The sequence below is a fragment of the Panthera tigris genome, chromosome B3 (assembly GCF_018350195.1).
Source record: "Panthera tigris isolate Pti1 chromosome B3, P.tigris_Pti1_mat1.1, whole genome shotgun sequence".
NCBI classification, from domain to species: Eukaryota; Metazoa; Chordata; class Mammalia; order Carnivora; family Felidae; genus Panthera; species Panthera tigris.
In genome coordinates, this window is record NC_056665.1 from 86,089,689 (window position 1) to 86,112,381 (window position 22,693).

General features: G+C 36.4%; 1 protein-coding gene across 7 annotated transcripts in view; it reads left to right on the plus strand.

Annotated features, from left to right (window-relative positions):
• The window catches only part of MIPOL1 (mirror-image polydactyly 1), a 320,020-nt gene that overhangs the window by 37,537 nt on the left and 259,790 nt on the right, over positions 1 to 22,693 (plus strand). The gene's annotated exons all lie outside the window — the stretch shown is intronic.

The window sequence follows — 22,693 nt, forward strand, 5'->3', positions numbered from 1 at the left end:
CAGGTTCCGCACTCTGAGCACAGAGCCCAACATGGGGATAGAACCCACAAACTGGGAGATCATGCCTGAGCCAAAATCAAGAGTGGGACGCTTACAACTGAGTCACCCAGGTGCTCTAATTTTTTATAGTTACGTGTTCCTCCCACTCACTCTCCTTGTCAAGCTCTGAAATCTTGCCCATCACTACAGTCATGTCATTCCAAGGTTATATAAGTGGAATCATAAGTGTTCAGTTGTTTGAAGCTGACTGCTTTCACTCAGCTTAATGTGTTTGATATTCAACAAGTTGTTGGGATCAACCTTGTTCTTTTTTATTACTGAGCAGTGTGCCATTCACTGTGTGTATGTATGTATGCATGTATGTATATGTGTATAGCAGTTTGCTTATCCATTCATGTGTTAAGGCTGATGTAGTTGTTTTTGAGTGTTTGGCTGTAGATTTTTGTGTGGACGTGAGTTTTCATGTTTAGGGTAAATACCCAGCAATGAGATTGCTGGGTCAGGTATTAAGTGTAGGTTTAACTTCGTAAGACACTGCCAAACCATTTCCCAGAGTGACCGTACTGTTTTTGCATTTCCGCTTGCAGTGTGTGAGAATTCTAGTTGTTCCTCATCCTTATCAACATTTGATATTGTCAGTACTTTTTTTTTATTTCAGTCTTTCAAGTGTGTATAGTAGTTATCATGGTTTTAATTAGTGTTTCGCTAATGACTCATATGCTTATCTGCTGTACCTATATCCTCTTTAGACAAGTGTCTATTCAAGTCCATATTCAAGTCCCATTTTTATTGTTGAGTTTTGATAGTTATGTATATATTCTGCGTACAAGTCCTTTGTCAGATATGTAATTTGCACATATTTTTTTCCCAGTCTGTAACTTGTCTTTTAATAATCTTGGCAGTTCTTCAACAGAGCATAAATTGTAAATTTTGGTAAGGGCCACTTTATCATTTTTCCCCCCTTTATGGATCATGCTTTTTGTGTCATTTCTAAATGCTTGGAGTTTTTTGAGCTTCCTCGATCTATAGGTTTGTAGTTTTCATATGCCTTGGGGTACTGTTACTTTGCATGTCTAAAAATTCTGTTTTATTCTTTTGAAGGTTATCATTCTTGTTGTTTCTTAAGAGACAGTTAACTTGTACAAACACAGATCATAAACCTTGGCTTTCCAACATTGCATTAGCTGCTATCTGCTCAATTTTTAATCTTTCACATGCTGCTTTTTTGATAGCCTCATTCTCTGGTATGCCTGCTGATGATCAGCCAAGGATTTGGGTAGCACTTATAATCAAATTTGGATGCCTACAGTTTTTGTATCTTCCTTGTTTCTGGAGATCTTCCCCTTAATTTTCTACTACTCTGCCATATATTGGACTCTACCTCCTCAACCTCAGACCCCAGCTCTCTGCTGCCCTTACTTGTTTGGGAAACATTCAGTTAATAAAGCAGCAGAGTCATAAATCTCACCTGTTTCAGCTCTGTTTTTCAAGGGTAGACTGTGCTTCTGCTGTGGGCTTTATTTTCTTGTTGGTGAACGCACTGGATTTTCCCCTGAGTATGTCCAGTTTTGTGGTCCACCAGAGATTTGGGCTGTATTTATATACTCAGATTTTGCATTTTACTTACTCTGATTCTCTTATATCCAGAGTCTTACCCTTATATTTCCAGCAATTCTTCTGGTTCTGAACTCTGTTCTTTGCCATCTCAAGCCAGCTGTGATCAATATTCTGTTGATAGAATTGTGGGAATTGGAGAATTTTCTTCTTGAAGTTCCAATTTTTCAAGAAGAAATTCGTGTCTTTTTCTATGTTGGGATGCTTTCCATTGCCTTAATTTTGTCTAGATTTCATAATTATTATCTGTAGGAAGGTTCGTTTAAGCACTTCACTCTGTTGCCATTACTGGAAGTTACCACAGGAAAATTTACATTTCAGTTGTTATGTTTTATGTATAGTATCTTCATTTATTTCCATTTCATATATGTTAATTCCAGTTCACTTTTTACTGCTTCATATTCTCTGCATATATTTGAAACCTGTTCTTATTTTTTTTTTAATGTAATATGAATGGTTTTGTTATTTGTTGCTGATAACAGCCCCAAAGGCTGAAATATTTGTGGCTTGTCTGTGCAATCCCTTTTTTCCCTTGTGATTCTTCCTTTTGGTTCACTACTTCTTTCTATGCGTATTTTTCACTGTGTGCTTGCTACTTACTGTATTTTAAAAGATTTTTTTTTTTTTTTTTTTTTTTGGTGAGACTGGGATTCCTTGAATGAAGATACCTTTCTCCAGAGAAGATTTGCTTTTACTTGTGCCAGGTGCCAAAGGGCCTACCATTCCAGGTCCATTTGAAACTAAATTGAATGCTTGACATTTTTTTGGACCACCCAGTTGATGTGAATTTGAGTTGCAGACCTTTGAAAGACCTGGCTTGTGATGAAAATTTCTTAAGTGCCCTTTTTCTTGTTTTTTTTTTTTAAATTAATTAATTAATTTTTTTTTTAAATTTACGTCCAAATTAGCTAGTATATAGTGCAACAATGATTTCAGGAGTAGATTCCTTAATGCCTCTTACCCATTTAGCCCATCCCCCCTCCCACAACCCTTCCACTAACCCTCTGTTTTCTGTATTTAAGAGTCTTTTATGTTTTGTCCCCTTCCCTGTTTTTATATTATTTTTGCTTCCCTTCCCTTATGGTCATCTGTTTTGTATCTTAAAGTCCTCATATGAGTGAAGTCATATGATATTTGTTTTTCTCTAATTTCGCTTAGCATAATACCCTTTGGTTCCATCCACGTCGTTGTAAATGGCAAGATTTCATTCTTTTTGACTGCCTGGTAATACTCCAGTGTGTGTGTGTGTGTGTGTGTGTGTGTGTGTGTGTGTGTGTGTACATACATATATACATATATGTGTGTATGTATATATACACATACATACATACATGTATACACATACATACATGTATACACATACATACATATATACGTATATATATGTATGTACACACACACACACATATATATACACCACATCTTCTTTATCCATTCATCGTCGGTGGACATTTGGGCTCTTTCCATACTTGGCTATTGTCAATAGCACTGCTGTAAACATTGGGATGCATGTGCCCCTTTGAAACAGCACACCTGTATCCCTTGGATAAATACCTAGTAGTGCAATTGCTGGGTTGTAGGGTGGTTCTATTTTTAATTTTTTGAAGGACCTCCGTACTCTTTTCCAGAGTGGCTGCACCAGTTTGCATTCCCACCAGCAATGCAAAAGAGATCCTCCTTTTCCACATCCTTGCTAACAACTGTTGTTGCCTGAGTTGTTAATGTTAGCCATTCTCACAGGTGTGAGGTGGTATCTCATTGTGGTTTTGATTTGTAGTTCCCTGATGATGAGCGATGTTGAGCATTTTTTCATGTGTCTGTAACCATCTGGATGTCTTTTTTGGAGAAATGTCTGTTCATGTCTTTTTAGTCCGAATTCTGGCCTCATCTGAATCTCACCTAGTATATAATAGGCAGTCGGAAAATATTGGCCATAGTCCTGCTGTTAATATTATTATACTATATAGTCTGTAACCACTTACTTATAGAGTGACCTTTAGATAGTTTCTAGCATTCCTGTCTAATATCATCTTTTAGAGTATTTCCTTTAGCCTCCCCCATTTTTTTTTTTCTGGAGACCAAATAAGTTTGATTTTTGTTTAATTCTTTTAATGAAACTATAATCCCATTTTTACATCATACCACTATGGCAGAAAGATTAAAGTCTTATGGCCAGTTTGAAACTACAGCTGCCATGGTGATTAAAATATTCAATAGTCCTTCTTGAGTAAAGGTACGAGTAGGTCTTCTCCAGTGTAGTGGAGGTATATACTGTTATACTAGCTTAGTGAGGCATCCAGTCCACTCTTGAATAGATTCATCTTTTTTTTTTTTTTTTTTTGAGAGAGATAGAGAAAGAGAATGAGAAGAAAAACACGAGTGGAGGAGGGGCAGAGAGAGGAGAGAGAGCAAGGGAGAGGGAGAGAGAGAGAATCCCAAGCAGGGTCTGCACTGCCTCAGCACAGAGCTCGAACTCATGAACTGCGAGATGATGACCTGAGCTGAAGTCTGAGGCTCAACCGACTGAGTCATCCAGGTGACCCTAGATTCATCTTTCTAAATGGACTGCCAGTCTTGACCCGTCTTCCAGAAGATAGCACCATCTAGTGTTTCTATTTGCTATAACAAGTGTATTTCTTCCTGATGAAATGCTTCTGGGAACACCATCTGAGCTTGGTTCAATAATCTGAGTCCATCCCTAGGGCTCTGTTGTTGCTCCTTGATTGTTGGGGCCAGTGTTGACAGAGCTACCACAAATCCTGTTGGCATTGAGTACCTGTGGCCCGAGTGTAATTTAAATATAATGTACACATCCAAATGTATTTTGTGCCCCAAGAAGTAGTCAATTAGGTGTATTTCACTTTCAGATGAAGTTTATTTAGTCTGCATAAGAAACAGGTTTGCTATAATAGCCCTTTCCTGAATTCCAGGAGTGAATCTATTCATGTTATATAAAGCCACTATATTACATCATATTCACTCTTTTAGGGACCATTCTTATTCCATGAATGCTGTTCCATTTGTATTCATGCCTTTTCTAACAAAAAGAGCAAAGCAGCAGACTTTTTACACAGTGAGTAAGCAGCAAGTGATATTTTTGTCCTCATACCCCAGTAATTTTCTCAGGAGGGAGTGATGTTGATTGGTGGCAATAAAACACACCAAATGTCTGCCGCCTATTAGAGTTTATCCCACCTGAATCACAGGTAGAATCTTTGTTAAGCACTACAAAACAATCATCGTGATAAAGATAACCAACAAAAATATGACTCAAATGACAGACAGCTCTAATTTACTGCCATTTAGATGTGTCATTAAGAGGATTTTCCTTGATATGTTCTCTTTAAATCCCTTCACATCAGCATTTGTTCAGTTTTTGCATGCTAGAGGCAATGGATCAGCTGTTTTCTCCCAACCTTAGTCATTCTTATTTTCTTGCTCTGAGAAGTTCTTGTGGCAAAAGAATAGTGGCATCCTTTTTTGTGTCATAGCCCATTTCCCTACCTTATGATTGACCACTGTTTGTTTCCGCTTATATTTTTTTTAACCTGTATTTTTCCTACCCCAGTGAAATGCTGTGATTTGGTCACGCTGCCTGTCCATACAGCAGGCAGTTACAGCAGACTTGCTGAGACCTTTGCTTTTGTTTGTTCCCAGGTGTTCCCAGGAAAATTTTATACAATTTGACAAATCAAGAATTATAGGCACTCTTGCTTGGTAATGAAGTAGTACTTCTGGTTAATCTTAATTTAGCTATATGCGGTGAAGTCATGAGCCACTCCAAAGTTTCCTTAAGAAAAGGTACAAATTGTATGTTATGGATAACGTGTCTAGTGCAGCAATATCTCCCTCTGTTGGCACTGTTATCCTGTTCTGAGCACATCTGGGTCTGGCAGGATGAAAGAAAAATTTGTGAGGTGGGGAAGATAAAACTGTGAAGTGCATCATGTCCATCCCCTAACTGCCGTTCTAGTTCCTAGAAACTTTTCCAGTGGAGTCCCCTCTTACTTCCTCTCATATTTAATTTTAAAATATTGTGCCCCAGTCAAGTTAACCAGCCCTTGATGTCCTTATCTTCTATCATTTAAGTAACAGATGTTTTAATTGCCCATTCCAATTTTTAATGAGATCATTACTTTGAGGGTAATGATATTTTAATTCCTTGCCCATTTTTATAAATAGGTAACAATCATAGGAAACATACCCAGGTGGTTGAAGCTGATAAGTTATTCTCTGCTCCTTTAATTGAATTCTTGTCAATTGCTTTTATTAAAGTACGAGCAAAGCCTAGAGTACAGTAGGTGTCAATTCTAGTCACTAATCATTTGTTAGGTCCCTGTAGTAGTGGTAGGGGTCTAATATGGTCCACTTGCTGCTTGTTTTTTTTTTTTTTTTTCTAAGTAGGCTCTATGCTCAATGTGGGGCTTGAACCCGTAACCCTGAGATCAAGTTACATGCTCTACCGACTGAGCCAACCAGGCTTCCCTACTTAAATTCTTAAAGCAGAAGTTCCCTTAACATTTTTCATGATCCCCTTAGTGTCTTAGTAATATTTTCATGTGCTTCTAAGCTGCCCCCTTCTGCCCCCTTCTGTTCGTCCACATTAATTTTTGCATGGTATTTGCTTTTTATCCCAGCAATGCAAAGATATGAAGTCATTGAAAAGAATGTAGACATCTAATATTCTAACAATCAACTCCCTTGAACCAATAAATAAGTTCACATGATATTTAATGGATGTTGCTATTTCCTGTGAAAATTTAAAATATGCATGGGACCCCTCTGTGTTTGTTGTAGTGTTTGGAGATACCTTGGCACCTAATTTGGGAACGATAGGTCAAAGGCCATTTTCAAGCCATTCATACTGACTATGTGTGTGAGTGCACATGTTCTAATCTAGAAGATTGTTCATTAATCACAGATAAAATCCATTCGATGGAGTGGGTATGTGTGTGTGGTAAAATATACATAACATAAAATTTAACATTTTAGCCATTTGCAGGTGTACAGTTCAATGGTATTAACTACATTCACAGTGTTATATAACCATTGCTGCTCTCTATTTCCAGAACATTTAATTACCCCAGATAGAAACTCTGTACCCATTAAATAATAGCTCCCCATTCTCTCCTTTCCCAAACCCTGGTAACTTCTATTCTCTTTGCTGTCTCTATGAATTTGCCTGTTCCAGGTACCTCATATAAGTGGAATCATAGAGTATTTGTCCTTTTGTGTCTGGCTTATTTTATTTAGCATAATGTCTTCATGTTGTACCATGTGTCAGAATTTCCTTCTTTTTAAGTTGAATGATACTCCACTGTATGTATATAACACCTTTTATTTACTATTCATCATCTGTCAATAGACACTGGGTGTGTTTACACTTTTTGGCTATTGTGAATAATGCTACTATGAACATTCACTTACAGGTATCAGTGTTTGAGTCCCTGCTGTTGATTCTTTTGGGTATATACCTAGCCGTGGAATTGCTGGCCCATAGGTAATCCTATGTTTAACTCTTTGAGGAACTGCCAAGCCATTTTCTACAGTACCTGCATTATTTTTACATTCCTGCCAGCAATGCACACAAGTTTCAGTTCCTCTACATTCTTGTCAACACTGGGTACCTTTAGTTGTTTGATAATAGCCATCCTATTGGATGTGAAGTGAGTGGTTTTCATTGGGATTTTACTAATGACTAGTAATGCTGATCATTTTTTTCATGTGTTTGTTAGCTCTTTGTATATTTTATTTGAAGAAATATATATTCAAGTCCCTTGTCTTTTTTTTTCTTAACTATTGAAGGCTGTGGTAGTCAGTTTTGAGACTTTTCCAGATTATATTTGCAGATTATTCTTTGTTGTGTGTGATCACTGATGTCTCTGTCCCTTTGGCTCATGTTCAGCTAATATTTTTAAAGAGTTTCCTTGAATGCCAGGAGCACTTCCAGTCTTTACAGATTGCCTCTTTCTTAAGCACTCCTTTAGCCCTTAGCTAGGCTTGCTCTGAGCCTATGACTAGCCTGAAATGAAAGCTTAAAGTCTTCTTAGGTATTTTCTGAACTTGCAAGTAGCTTTCTAAATTCCCCTATATACTAGGGCTGCTTTCTATGTCTTAATTTCCCAGACTCTCCCCCAGTTTCTCTTCCAGGCTTTAGATTGTCTATTTGATGTCTCCACTCTTCTTACCCAGGGTGTCTGTTGCCTTACAGCTTTTACAAGCAATGTTTGCCCCTTTACCCACCTGCATTCCAAGTTAGGTGATACAGAGCCAGATGCTTTGCATCAGTCTTTCAAGTATCCCCCAGACAGGATAGAACAGATATGTACAATAATTTGCATATCAGGTCTTTTCTGCTATCCTTTAGAAGAATGAAGAAGTTGGGAACCAAGCTGCTACTGTTTCAAGAACAAGACCACCGTTGCACTAGAGAATGGATGAGGGAACAGTAAGAAAACACCACAAAATTCTCCTGCCATTTTGAACATGGCTTTTTCTTGATTGGGTGTTTGCTTGGTCACTATTAACTTCTGATTGTTTCCCAGAGTTTCAACAGAGTTGGTTCTGACAGTTCCTGCTTGTTTTTTTTAAATATTCCTTTAGGGTAATGAGAGCTTGGAGCTTTCTAGTCTGCCATTTTGCTGTCATTCCTCCTACAGATTTTTAATACAGTTTTGCTCGTGTGATCCATTGCTCATTCATTTGATGAATTCAGGATGCTAGTTCTAGAGGTCTAGGGCATTTATCTCTGCATTCCAGCCCCCCTCTGAACTAGCACTTTCATTTTTTTGATAAAGTTCTCATAGGGATTTCTATAACTGGATATTCCATAAAGGATCATTTTTTATTGCCCAATCATCCAGGGCCTTTTTGCCATACTGTACTGGAATGACCCAAGATTTTGTGAATATCTAGATCTTTCCCCAGAGACCCATTTTGCAGATTTCCTTTACTACCTTCTACCACGGTTTTACTGTCTGCAGGCTGTATGTGCCTTATTTTCAGAAACATTGCAGCTGTCAAATAGCCAATGGTATGCTAGTAATGGTAAGGGATTGACTCTCTGGAGGAAAAAAACCCAAAAAACAAAAACCCCTTATTTGTTGCTTTTTTTTTTTTTTTTGCTGTGTAATACTCCTACTATACCTGAAGCATAGGTGGTATAGTAGGAGTTGGATAGAGAAAAATGGGTCTTGCAGGCTAGCGTTAGCACTCCATTACAGTTAGGGAACTCGTATTGTTAAAACGAATGGTACATTTTGCTTTGGCTGAGAATCTTAGGGTTCACATTATACAGCAATCCAAACTGGGAAGTTCTGAGAGGGCATTTATGTCAGTGGCCTCAGAAATGGTGAGTAGGCCTGTATGTGAATGTAATGAACTCCTCCTGAACTTACCTCTGGAATACACTCTTGCATAGGAGATTTCTGTTATCAGTAAGTTCTCCTGAGTGGCCTTCTCCTTATTTGAATGATTCTTTGACAGCATCTGGAACATGATGGTTATTTCTTGCTTCAGGATTATTTGATGACCTTCGATGATAGATGCAGTTTCTACCAATACCAATAACAAGATAGCTGCAGTCTTTAAAAGGTCTGTATTTAACACTTGCAAGGGGCAGTTTTCCAATCTCTAGTCATCTCCTGAGAGTCTGCTGAGGTGTAATAATCAGTTTACACCTAAGGCTCCTGTCTTCCTTTATGTGTCAGCATTGAAGATCCTTCTAAAATAATTTGAGCACTGAGGTCCTAATGTTCTAGACTCTTGGACCTAAAGGCATAGCCTGGGAGACAATACTTTGTGAGTCTTTTATTGATTATTTTGGCTGAGGGCCTTCTTCAAATTCAGGTATCTTTTTTTTTTTTTTAATGTTTATTTTTTGAGAGAGAGAGACAGAGTGTGAGCAGGGGAGGGGCAGAGAGAGGGAGATAAAGAATCTGAAGCAGGCTTCAGGCTCTGAGCTGTCAGCACAGAGTCAGATGTGGGGCTCAAACTCACTGTGAGATCATGACCTGAGCCGAAGTTGGAAGCTTAACTGACTGAGCCACTGGCACCCCAAAAGTCTGTTATCCTTAAACATGTTGTATAGTTCTTCTCCCAGTCTGTTGCTTGTCTTTTCATTCTCTTAAGGGCATTTAAAAAAAAAATTATATATATATATATATATATATATATATATATATATATATATATATATTTAATTTGAGAGAGCGAGAGGGAGAGGGAGCATAAGTGGGGAGGGGCAGAGAGAGGGAGAGAGAGAATCCGAAGCAGGCTCCCCACTGTCAGTACAGAGCCCGACTCCAGGCTTGATCCCATGAACTGTGAGAACAGGACCTGAGCTGAAATCAAGGGTTGCTTAACTAACTGAATCACCCAGGTGACCCTCTTAATGGCATTTTTTGATGAAGAGAAAAATTTTAGTGATTGACAAATTAGACTTCATTAAAATGTATAATTAGTGTTTTATGTATACTTTTTAAGAAATCTTTGTCCATCCCAAGGTCAGTTAGATATTCTTCCTTGTTTTCTTTTAGAAGCTTGATTGCTTTAGATTCTATGTTTAGATCTGTGATCTAGCTCAGATTAATTTTTTGGTATAGTACAAAGTAGGGATTGAGGGTAATTTTTTCTGTGTGGATACCCAGTTGATCCTGCATCATTTATTGAAAAGATTAGCTTTTTCCATTGCTGTGGATTGTTTGCCATAAATTAGGTATATGTATCTGTGTGTGTGTGAGTATGTGTGTGGTGAGGGTCTATTTGTGTTCTCTTTATTCCACTGAATTATTCCTGTATCCTTGCACCAGTATCACACTGTCTTAATTACTTGGCTTTATAGAAATAAAAGCATGTGTACTGGGAAGAAAAAAATGTCTTTTTTTTTTTAATTTTTTTTTTGAGAGAGAGCGCACATGCATGCACAAGTTGGGGAAGGGCAGAGAGAGAAAGGGAGACACAGACTCCAAAGCAGGTGTCAGGCTCTGAGCTGTCCGCACGGAGTCTGATGTGGGACTTGAACGCACGAACTGTGAAATCATGACCTGAACTGAAGTCAGATGCTTAACCAATTGAGCCACCCAGGTGCCCCCAAAAATGTCTTTATTAGCAAACAACATAATTATATATGTAGCAAATCCTGAAGCCTCTATAATAAAATGAGCAGAGTTTATAAGTGAATTTAGTGAGGTTGTAAGTTTCAAAGTCCAATACAAATATCAATTGTATTTCTGTATATAGCAAAGAAAATTGAAAAAGTGAGATAAAACAGTTACATTTAGGGTTGCCTCGGTAGCTCAGACAGTTAAGGGTCCAGCTCTTGATTTCCGTTCAGGTCATGATCTTATGGTCTGTGAGTTCAAGCCCCATGTCAGACCCCATGCTGTCAGCATGGGGCCTGGTTGGGATTCTCTCTCTCTGTCCCCCTCCCCCATTCTCTCTTGTGCACGTGCTCACTTGTGTGTGCTTGCTCTTTCAAAATGAATAAACTTAAAAAAATTACATTTACAAAGCATCTAAAGGCATTAAATACTTGGGGTAAACTTTATTAAATATGTGTAAGACCTTTACACCAAAAACCAAAAACCATAAACCATTGCTGATAGAAATTAAAGAAGACATAAGTAAATTAAGAGGTGTGCTATATTTATGAATTAGATGGTTAAACTTTTAATTTCTTCTTAATTCATTTATCTCCGTCAGAAATTCTGGCATGCTCTTTAAAAAGAAATTTACAAGCCAATTCCAGTATTTATATGAAAATGCCCAGGGCTTAGCCAAGCAATATTTTAAAAGAATAACAAAGTTGTAGGATGATACCTCCTAATTTCAAGACTTACTGCAAAACTGATGTAATAAAGGCGATTTGGTATTAGTGAAAGGATAGACATGGAATACAAAAAGAGCCCAAATACAGACCCCCACATACATAGCCAACTGATTTTCCAACAGGTGCCAAGGTAACTCAATGGAGAAAAGATAATCTTTTCAGATGGTGCTGGAATAATGGGAAAAAGTGAACTTTGGTTTTTGCCTTATGACTATATACAAAATTTGAAATCAATCATTGATCTAAATGTAAAACCTAAAACTATTAAACTTATAGGAGAAAACATAAAAGAAAATAGTTGTGGCCTTAGAGTTGGTAATATTTCTTAGAACACAAAAATATTAAGCTAAAAGAAAAAGATGATAAATTGGACTTTATTAAAATAAAAATATTTTCCCAGATGACACCATTAACTAAAATGAACAGGCAAGCCACAGACTGGAAGAAAATATTTACAATGCTTATATCTGGCAGAGGACTTGTTTTCAGAATATATTAAGAACTCTTAACCACTGGGGCACCTGGGTGGCTCATTTGGTTGAGCATCCAACTCTTGATTTTGGCTCAGGTCATGCGTGGAATCAAGCCCCGTGTCGGGCTCTGCACTGACAGTGTGGCGCCTGCTTGGAATTCTCTCTCTCCCTCTCTCTTTCTCATTCTTTTTCCCTCTCCTGCGTGTGCATGTATGTGCACATAATCTCTCTCAAAATAAATAAATGAACGTTAAAAAAAATAGAACTCTTACCACTTAGTAATTAGAACAAGTAACTCATTAAGAAAAAATGGGCAAAAGAGTTCAACAGACACTTCACACAAGAAGTTGTATGAGTGGCCAATACGCATTTGAAATGATGCATATCATCATTAAACAGGTTATTCAAATTAAAAATCATAGGATATTACTGCATACACAAGAAATGATTAAAATTAAGACTAAAGTAAGTCATGGAAGTAACAGCATGGTGAATATGGTTAACAATACTGTGTTTATATTTGAAAGTTGTGAAGAGAGTAGATCTTAGAAGTTCTCATCACAACAAAAAAAATTTTACAACTGTGTTTGTTGTATGTTAACTAGGCATTGTGATCATTTCATGATATATACAAATATCTAATCATTGTTGTACACCTGAAACTAATATAATTATATATGTCAGTTATATTAAAAAAAAAACTGGTAAGGCAAAACACGTCTGTTTTGTCTTTTCCAGTTTGTACCATACCAGCTACAGTGAACAGTAAAAGATACGTGTGTGTGTGTGTGTGTGTGTGTGTGTGTGTAAATTTACATATTTATATTTATATTTATATTTATACTTATACTTATAAAAAGAGTGTCCATACCAAGTCTTAGAATGTGGAGCATCTGGAACTCTCACCCACGGCTGGTGGATGTGTAAAATGGTACAACCACCTCAGGAAACAATTTGGCTGTTTCTTACAAAGTTAGTATGATCCAGCAGTTCGACTCTGGATATTTATTCAAGACAACTGGGAACCTGTGGCTGCAAAAAGTTTTGTCCTACCACACTTATTACTGTTTTATTCATAATAGGCAACAATTAGAAACAACCCAAATATCCATTAATAGGTGAATGGATAAACAAATTGCAGTGTATTCACACAATAAAAAGGAATATTACTGAGCAAAAGAAACAAACTAGTGTTTTATACAACATGAATCTCAATTACGTTAAGTGAAATTTCAGATACAAAAGAGTATTGGCAGGGGCTCAGCTGAGCTGGAGAAAGCTGATTGGCTAGGTGTCACTAGCAGTTAAAAAAGGTAAGCCAAAACAAAATTAATTGTCAAGCCTTTAATCACTTTATGTGGTGGTATATAGCAAGAGACTAAATGGGGAAAGCACTAACTTCCCACTGGCCCATCTTTTCCCATGGAACAATGCACCCATTTGAGGGTGGGGTGGATCAGCACAGACGTGGGGGTCATCTCACAGCCTAGGGAGCCCCAAACAAAAAGCTTCTGTACTTTTATGGACCCAGGTTGAGCAATGGGGGCTTCAGGGGGTAAGAGTAGAGTAGAGAGAGGAGGGAGAGAGGGAGGGATTAGGAGTGGAAAAGTACTATTCACTGAGTCAAAGTGGAAGAAAAGTATCCTCCTTCCCCCACCATTTAAGGAGATCTCCTGATGAAGATCTTCCAGATGAAGAGACCCCTGCATAGCTAGTAATACAGATGTGCCTAAGAGCCTGGCCAGCCAGGTGGGCTGAGTTCTTGACTACAACTCTCTTCAGAGACTGCAGTGCAATGGTTGTGCAATGTCTGGTGTGGGGAAAGCAACTTCTTCCTGGGAGGCCTGCCAGATGAAGGCTTTGTAATTGCCTGTGGTTGGGTTTGCAAAATCACACATAGGTTTTTGGCTAGGAGCTGGACTTTTCAAGTATACATTGTATAAGCCCATTTATACAAAACTCTGGAAGTAGCATCTAATTTATATAGTAAAGGAACACAGATCAGTGGTTGCCTGGGATTGGGGAGTGGGGTAGATTTATTGCAAAGGGGCATGAGGCAACTTTATAATGGTATTTTTTTGTTATACTATTGCAGACAGTTGTCAAAACTCACCAAATGTGTACTTAAACAGTGGATGCAACTTTATATAATGCAAATGATATATCCCTCTACTTTCATATTTCTATATAACATGCTTATATTGCTGCTTCTGGATCCCCCTTACCTCAGTCTTATTGCAGATTTCATTACTTCCTGAAGCTATCAAAGATAGGCAGAATGTCATCAGTCACGTTATAGGACAGAAAGGCGCGCGCGCGCACACACACACACACACACACACACACACACACACACACACACACCCCCTAAGTATTCCAAGCAGAAAGGGCCTTATATAGGGATTAGAGTTTATAAAATTATTCCAAATACTGGAACAGAAGTTAGAGATTATCTGTAGACCATGATTCAGCATCATTATATTACTGTTGGAATCTAGAGGTCAGAAAGCTGATGCTGCTGCCACCACAACTGGCTGTCATACCAGGGGTCTCACACTAGACATTAGACCAGTCCCTGCCACCAGAAACATCCATGTCTGACTTTACATGCTGAAAGCAAACAGGTGTCCTCTGCCTTACTTTCTTCCCATATCTTGCTGGAGTACTACATCTACTTGGTAAAACCTTTGTTTACATTTGGACTATGAGCTGCAAAGAGACTGGAAAATGTAATTTTTAGCTGTTTACGTCTTCCAAATGGAAAGGAAGAGTAAAAGTTGGGAGAACCAATCCAGGTAACTCCTACAAGGAGGTAGGTCTCTGTTGATATGTCTGCCCCTGGTACACCTTCACTTTCTGTTTTTCAACCTTCTTACATAGTTATATTGCAATTATTTAGAAAAATATATAGTATTTACATTATTATGGTCATGTAGGTGCTAATCATAACTAATACATCTGTATTTTATTTTCCCTTCCCCCTCCCTTGCACAGCTTTTTGCTGTTGTATTTGTTTTGTTGCTTAGTTTTTGTGTATTTTTATTGATTGAACCCCAAACTGTCTTAGTTTTTGAATCACTTCTCAGATGCCTGGAGTTTTCTTTTCTTTCTTTCTTTCTTTTTTTTTTTTTTTTAATAGGCACTTGTACAGTGAAGTTCTTTTTTTTTTAAACGTTTTGTTTTTGAGAGAGGGAAAGAGACAGAGTGTGAGTGGGGAAGGGTCAGAGAGAGAGGGAGACACAGAATCTGAACAGGCTCCAGGCTCTGAGCTGTCAGCACAGAGGTTGACACAGGGCTCAAACCCACAAACCACGAGATCATGACCTGAGCTGAAGTCAGATGCTTAACTGAGCCACCCAGACGCTCCTGAAGTTTTCTTAATGCCGTCAGGTTTGAATGATTTCCCTCAATGTCTGGTGTATAGCTGTTATTCCATGATTTCCCTCATCATCATCTTAGGTATTCTTTTTACCTCTCTCCTTAGATAGGACCTCTGTTTTCTAAAACCAGGGTCTACTTCTTTCATGCTTTACTCCCTTGTTTTGGTAGAGCACATTCTCTGCCAGCTTCCTGAGAAAGAATGTAAAGGTGGGTAAAGTATAAAGAAATACTTTTAGAACATTGCTAATCCATATTTTTTTCTATGCTCTGAGTGATATCATATGCTCTTGGCCAGTGAGAAGACTGCAGTTTGTACTATATGCACTCAGCGTTTAAGTGTGGCATTGCATTCTGCCATTTGTTTTGATTTTTAGCAAACAGTTTTGACCAAATAGTAATAGGAGATGTGTAAGTAATAATACTGGACTATAAAAAATGGAGGGGTGCCTGGGTGGCTCAGTTGGTTTAAGTGTCCAACTTCAGCTCAGGTCATGTTCTCACAGTTTGTGAGTTCGAGGCCTGCATCAGGCTCTGTGCTGTCAGCGCAGAGCCTACTTAGGATTCTCTGTCTTCCCCTCCCCCCCACCCCAATAAACAATAAAAAAATAAAATAAAAAATGGAGAAATAGTGTCATGCTGATATTAACAGCAATTATATTGGTGATTCCCTGTGCCTTCATGTAAACGTTGAGGAAACAGGAAAAAGATCAGCAGGCTTAGCATTATTAAACATCTCTTCATATTATGAAGGGTATTAAATGCATCACTCTGATTTGTACCTAACAAAACAATATAGGTGTGCCATAATTTCAGGAATTTGATGAAAATGAAGGATCATTGCCAAAATATGATGCTGGAAATGCATCTCTATAGGAATTAAGAAATGTTGACACTGTGTAAATCTCATTCAAGTTTTCTTTTCCGGGGACACATTCTCTGTACTAATCAGAGTATAATTATTTTGCTTTTCCTTTTTCTGTTCGCCCCTTCTCTAACCTTTATTGGACATATGTTAGAACTTTTATCTTCTCTGATTCTTCTTTCTCATATTTCCAGCTCTGTTACTCTGTGCTGCATTCCAGGGAATTTCTTCTCCCTTGTCTCCAGATCATCAATTTTCACTTCCAGTGTTTTCTAGTTTTCACTTCATCTGTCATTTCAAGTTCAGTGAACATATTTCTCATTTCTGTGATTTCTGCTAGGCCATTTTTTGTATCTATCCATGCTTATTTAGTAACTGCCTGATCTTCTTTAATAGTTACATTGCTTTATCTGGCAATTTAAAAATCATACTTATTTTGATGATTGATTTCAGATTGCTTAGTTTTCTCTAATTCAAGTGTGAACCCCCACCTCTTTTTTGTATGTCTATAGTATCTTTTTTTACAACAGATTATTTCATATATTTTATAGTTTTGAATGGCTGTGAGCTTATTTTCAGAAGATTTTATCTTGTAAAGGAATCTAGCACATGACCTTTTTTTTCCCTTTTAAACTTCTGGCTGGAATACAGGTTATCAGGTTGTTAAACAGTTTTATGTTAGTTGCTTGGTTTAAGTGCAGATTTGGATTCCTTGTCCCGCCACGGTTAAAGGCTTTTGGTTTTGATCTTGGGTAGTTAACTTTTTCACCTAATTTGGCAGGTGCCTTGTGTCTGGCTAAGATATTGAACAGGTGGTTGGAAATTATCTGATTGCTATTTAAGGATGGTGAAAGTGTAGTTGAACCTCTACTAACTCAATTTGCTCTCAACATTTTCATGGACTGCTTGGCTTCAAGTCCCACTCTGTTATGGTTTGATTTTGACAGGTGAATGTTTACCTTTCTTTTGAGATTTATCTGTGTTTTAAAATATTTATTTAAAAATATTTTAGTCAGTATTTTAAAGTTTGGAATAGTAGCTATCAGGAGGTATTCCAGCAAATGTTTAATTATTTCAATCAGAATGAATTTGAGTTTGCAGTTCCTCAAAATAAAGAATCAAAAAAGAATTAAACTGGGGGAGCCTGGGTGGCTCAGTCATTTAGAGTCTGACTCTTGATTTCCGCTCAGGTCATGATCCCAGGGCTGTGGGATCAAGCCCCGCATGAGGCTCTGTGTTGAGTGTGGAGCCTGGTTGGGGTTTGTCTCTCTCTTTCTCTCTCTCTCTCTCTCTCTCTCTCTCTCTCTCAAATTAAATTTAATTTAATTTAATTTAATTTAATTTAAAAAAAAGAATTAAATTGGGTGTAGGACCTGACCTGTGACTGTCATTTCACCTTCGATTACAGATATACTTATTTCTTTCACTGATACGAAGTTATTACTTAGTAAAATAATTTTATTGTAAACAGTGTGATGAAGTATAAAATTTACCTAATTTGTTGGTTCAACCATAGACTTAACATGTATTAAAAGGTGACAAGTGTTGAAATTTTGAGACATGGTGTTATAGTCATGATCACTATTTCTGCTTATGATTCTTCTATGTAAGTCATCCTCATTTAAGATCACTATGCCTTTTCAAAGAAATATGACTGTTCTACAAATGGGAAAAATCCTCAGGAATAGAAATAAATGTTCTGTAAATAAAATTAGAGAATATTTCAAATTTATATAGTTATGACTACAGCATATCATAAACTTGGTTACTTACATTGCAAGTCAGTAGCAGTAACTTACTAGGATGTTGCTTCAGGGTGTAGCAGATGGCCTGTAATTAGCTTGGTGAGGAAAATGTTTGCTAAAGGTGACAGAGTGTACCTACCCTGTTTCCCATATGCACTAGGTCATTGGTAACATATTGTCTTAGCTTCAGGAAGTTGTTAGATTAAGGTCAGGGAGTAATTCCAAAGCATTTTAATATATTATCTATTTTAGCATTTAATATATATTATCAGCTGATATTATTTTCTTTTCAGTTCCTGTATGCTAAGATGAAATTTGTAAGCTTTTCTTCAGATAACATGCAGTATAAATCCATGTGAGGTGTGTGCCTATGTATCTGTGAAAGATGTGCATGCAGTATTTGTTGCATGATATGTGTATATATATATCAGGCATGAGATTGATGGGGTTTTAATAACATTCTTATAGAACATGGAACACTCATTGCTGGTCCTGTGAACGATTATTTAATGGGTTTTGCTAGCAAGTAAATAATGCTGTATATGTCCTTTAATTTTACACTGTGTGTTTTAAACTATCTATTATGGAAAATCCTAAATGTACAAGAGTAGCGAAACAATATGAACCTGTATGTACACATAACAGAGCTTCAACAATTGTCCTTCGTGGTTCATGTTAGTTAATCTTGTTTCATCTTATTCTGCCAGCCTTTATGAATTCGGCTCCCCTAGCCCTCCAATCTCTACCCATCCCTATTCCCTCCACAGGATGATACATATTAGTTTGTATTACATACCTCAACCAGGAGGCTTATAATGTTTGATTGCTGTTTTGTAATACCTTAGATATTTATGGCAGTTTTTGTTTTCTCTTTTTCTTCATAGTTTATAAAAGGTTTTCTTACACAATTAGTGGTGTAAAATGTCAAATTATTTATACAGCCATTTTGAGCACAGCCACATCATAGAGCTGCAATTTTCTTGAAAGAAGTAAAGTCCTATGTTTTAAAATGGAAGATCATCAGTGTCTTTTGAAAAATGTCTTTAAAAAATTAAAAGCACACATTGTTTAATGTATTTAATACTTTAGAACACTGTATAATTGTATTACTATTAATTTTTTTATAAATATCTTTAACTCAGTTGATTTGCCATTTAGGAATGTTTTTTAAATGTATTTTCTGAAAAATTTTTAGTGAACATGTACTGATCCTAAGAAACTATATAGTATGATGAAGAAAAGAGATAATGGAATATTTACATATAATTTATGGTTGAAATCGTAATTTTAAATGCAAGAAGAATCAAAGTGTTTATGGAAGGAAATTACTATATATAGGGTGGCTTATATTTTTCTTTTCATACTGTATTTTTATTGTTAACTATGGAATATCTATTTTAGGGCCATATTCTTATTACATACTTTTCGCTAATGAAAATATTTATTAAGAATGACTTAAGAAATTACATGAGCTTTTGTAGTTCTTCAGTTAAAGGAGACTGACAGCTGTGATTTCCTAGATATTGAACAAGAAATTAGAGCCTAACATTTATTTTGCTGTTTAAAGATTTTGTTCTAGTAATTATATTTTGCAACCTAGAAGTTGTCTTTAACATTACAGTTTAAAAAGTGAAATGCATAGTTTGCAGGCAGCACTGACCATTGAGAATGATTAGGTACTGTAATGTTAGCAAATGGCATAAACATTGTATTATACAATGTATGCATTGCTATTAAGTGTTCAAAACAGGAGGGAAAGTATAACTTGTTTTTGGAATATGTTGATTCTCAGCTTCTATTTGTTAATGTCTCAGTAACTATAAACTACAGAGAATTATTAAATAGCTTTTTGATAAAAATCTGTTAGCATTTTGATTCCTGATCATTAATTAAGACCTTATGTGGTTATTTGTACTTTATTTTAGCAAGACAGCTTCTAATAGCTGTTATTTCATTTGATTTCAAGTGGCTGCTCATACCAGTTGTCATTATAGATTGATTTAACTTGCTCTAATACTTTTTTACCTTTGATATGCCAAGAACTTCAATTGGTTGTGTGGAAATGCAAGCCTTTGTGTAAAGGAGTAGGTAATTGCATCAGAACTTGGCACCCACATGAATCTTATGAAAACAGGCTGTTTGTTCCCTAGAGAAACTATTCTATAAGCTGACTTTGTTTTTATATTCTGTCCTGTGCTAGATTAAGTGATTTAGTTTAGTTTGGCCTAGGGCAAAACGTTTCAGGATATTTTAGAAAATCCTGTATCTCATTAGCTCTCTGAAAATAATACTAGTTTTAAAGTTTTGGTTTTTAAAAATTTATCAGAAGGCTATGCAATGCGATTTCCATTTTCAAAGTGTCATTTGTAACTGGCACTAAAAACAGTCACAGTGTTCCAAGTGGTATATTGTTTTACCCTTCAAGTTTTGAAAACATGAAAGCCGTTTATTTTAAACACCAAATATTTATTTCCTCTTAATTTGATGTCCTTCCTTGACCTTCAGTGATGAGTAATTTACCTTTTTGATTAGTAATTTCTTGATTACTAAATATATAACATGAGAACTATGTGTGACAAACATACGGTAGTCATAATATAGAAAAACTTATTTTTATTATAAACCCTTTAATAAATTTTTTTATTACAAACTTCAAAATCCTGAACACTGTGACTCTTATAAATAAATAGTCCCTAACTGAACAAAGAAATGTGATTGTTTTAAGAAATATTTGCATAATTCTTAGGAAACTTATTTATTTTAAACTTTTCCAAAAAATTCCTACCATATATTAATTTAAATTTTCACTGTACTTAAACCAAGCAAGCAAGCAAACAACCATAATAAAGCATAATTATAAAAGAGTAATTAGGCAACAATAATTTTTTTTTTCAAAGTTTCAAGGGAATCATAAAGATTATGTCCCTTTTATTCACTTTATATCTCTCAGGTGTAATATGGTTTCCTTCAAAATTTCCTGTTCAGTTCTAAGATTATTAATAAATATTTATTAAGTTAAAAATTGTACATGCACATGGTTAAAACATCAAGTTATGCAGATATAAAATGAAATAAAAATACTTCTTTCTCAGCACGCCTGAGTGGCTCAGTCAGTTAAGCATCCGACTTCGGCTCAGGTCATGATCTCACGGTTTGTGGGTTTGAGCCCCATATCGGGCTCTGTACTGACAGCTTGGAGCCTGGAACCTGCTTTGGATCTGGGTCTCTCTCTCTCTCTCTCTAGAGGCTCCTTCCCCGCTCATGCTCTGTCTCTCTCTGTCTCAAAAATAAAATAAAAACATTAAAAAAAATACTTCTTTCTCTCATTCCTCCATATCCCCACCTCAACTCTTAGGTCCTTTTTTCACAGTAACCACTGGTAATAGTTTCCTGAGTATTCTTTGCTTTGCCTATTCAAGCATGTATGCATATGTAAGTATAGTTTTACATTTCTTCTGTTTTTACTTTTATGTTTTGTACTTGCATTGTTTTGGCCAAAGACATATTCTGAGGAGGAAATTTATTTATCTTATTCACCACTGCCTATCTATCTCCTAGAACAGTGTCTGACATATAATATATAAGTGCTTAACAAATGCTTGTTGAAAGAATCTTCCACACACATGTATGCATTTATAGTATAAACCATACGGATTTGCTTTATGGTTGTACACTTCATATTCTCAGTTTTCTGTCGATGAACATTTATGTTAAGTCTGTATTTCTGCTAGTCATTGATCCATCTATCCATCCATCCTCCTTTCTATTAAATATATACTGAGTAGTTACTATATGCCAGATACCTTCTAAGAATATAGATGAAGGAGAAGATCCACAGCCCTGCTTGCATGTAATTTACATAGACTTGTAAGTTGGCTGAGATCTATCAAAAACAATGAAATAAAACCTAAACAAATTAAGAAATTTCACGAAGGCAGAAGCATAGGTACTATCCTACTTCAGGTAGGATGGCCAGAAGAAGGAAGGAAAGAAAGAAAGAAAGAAAGAAAGAAAGAAAGAAAGAACGAAAAGAAAGTCTGAATGATGAAGAAAATTGTTTCGAGCTTTAGAAAAAAAGACTTCTAGGCAGAAGGACAAGCAAGTATAAAAGCTCTGAGGCAAAAATAACCTTGGTGAGTTCAAGGAACAGAAAGAAATCAAGTATGACTAGAGCGTATTTTCTCTTGCAAATACTGCTTCAGTGAGTGTCTTTGTACATAAAAATACATTTTACATATTTTTCTAAATACTTCTGGTAGTAGAACTGAGGGATGAAATAGTATGTGCATTGTAAGTTTTGATAGCTATGGAGTGGGGCCTCTTTTATCCCTTATCCTTTCTCCTGAAACCTCTTCTTGCTTTTCCTGGCTCTGAAGACCTTGGATTATCTAGAGCTTTGTAGGGAGTGGGCTGTGACATGAGGCACAGTGAGTGAAAGGAATTCTTTTTGGAAAAGAATGTGCCAGGAACTGTGAATGTTTGAGAGACTTTGGTCTAATAAGAAGAAAATCCATCAGTGCAACATATGCATATATGGTATATATTGAGTTATGTGATAAAATATTTGACTCTCCAAAATACAGTGCTCTCCATTAGCCTTTTAATAAAATCTTTTCAATGAAGAAATTAGCAACATTTCTCCACTAAGAAATATAAAATTTGGAGTTTTTTGGTTACGGTTGGATATGAATGAGGCAGTATTACAAATGATTCCTGGTTTGACACTATTGAATTCAATTTACAAAAATTGTGATTAAATTAAAGATGTATTATGAAAAAAGTGCCATTA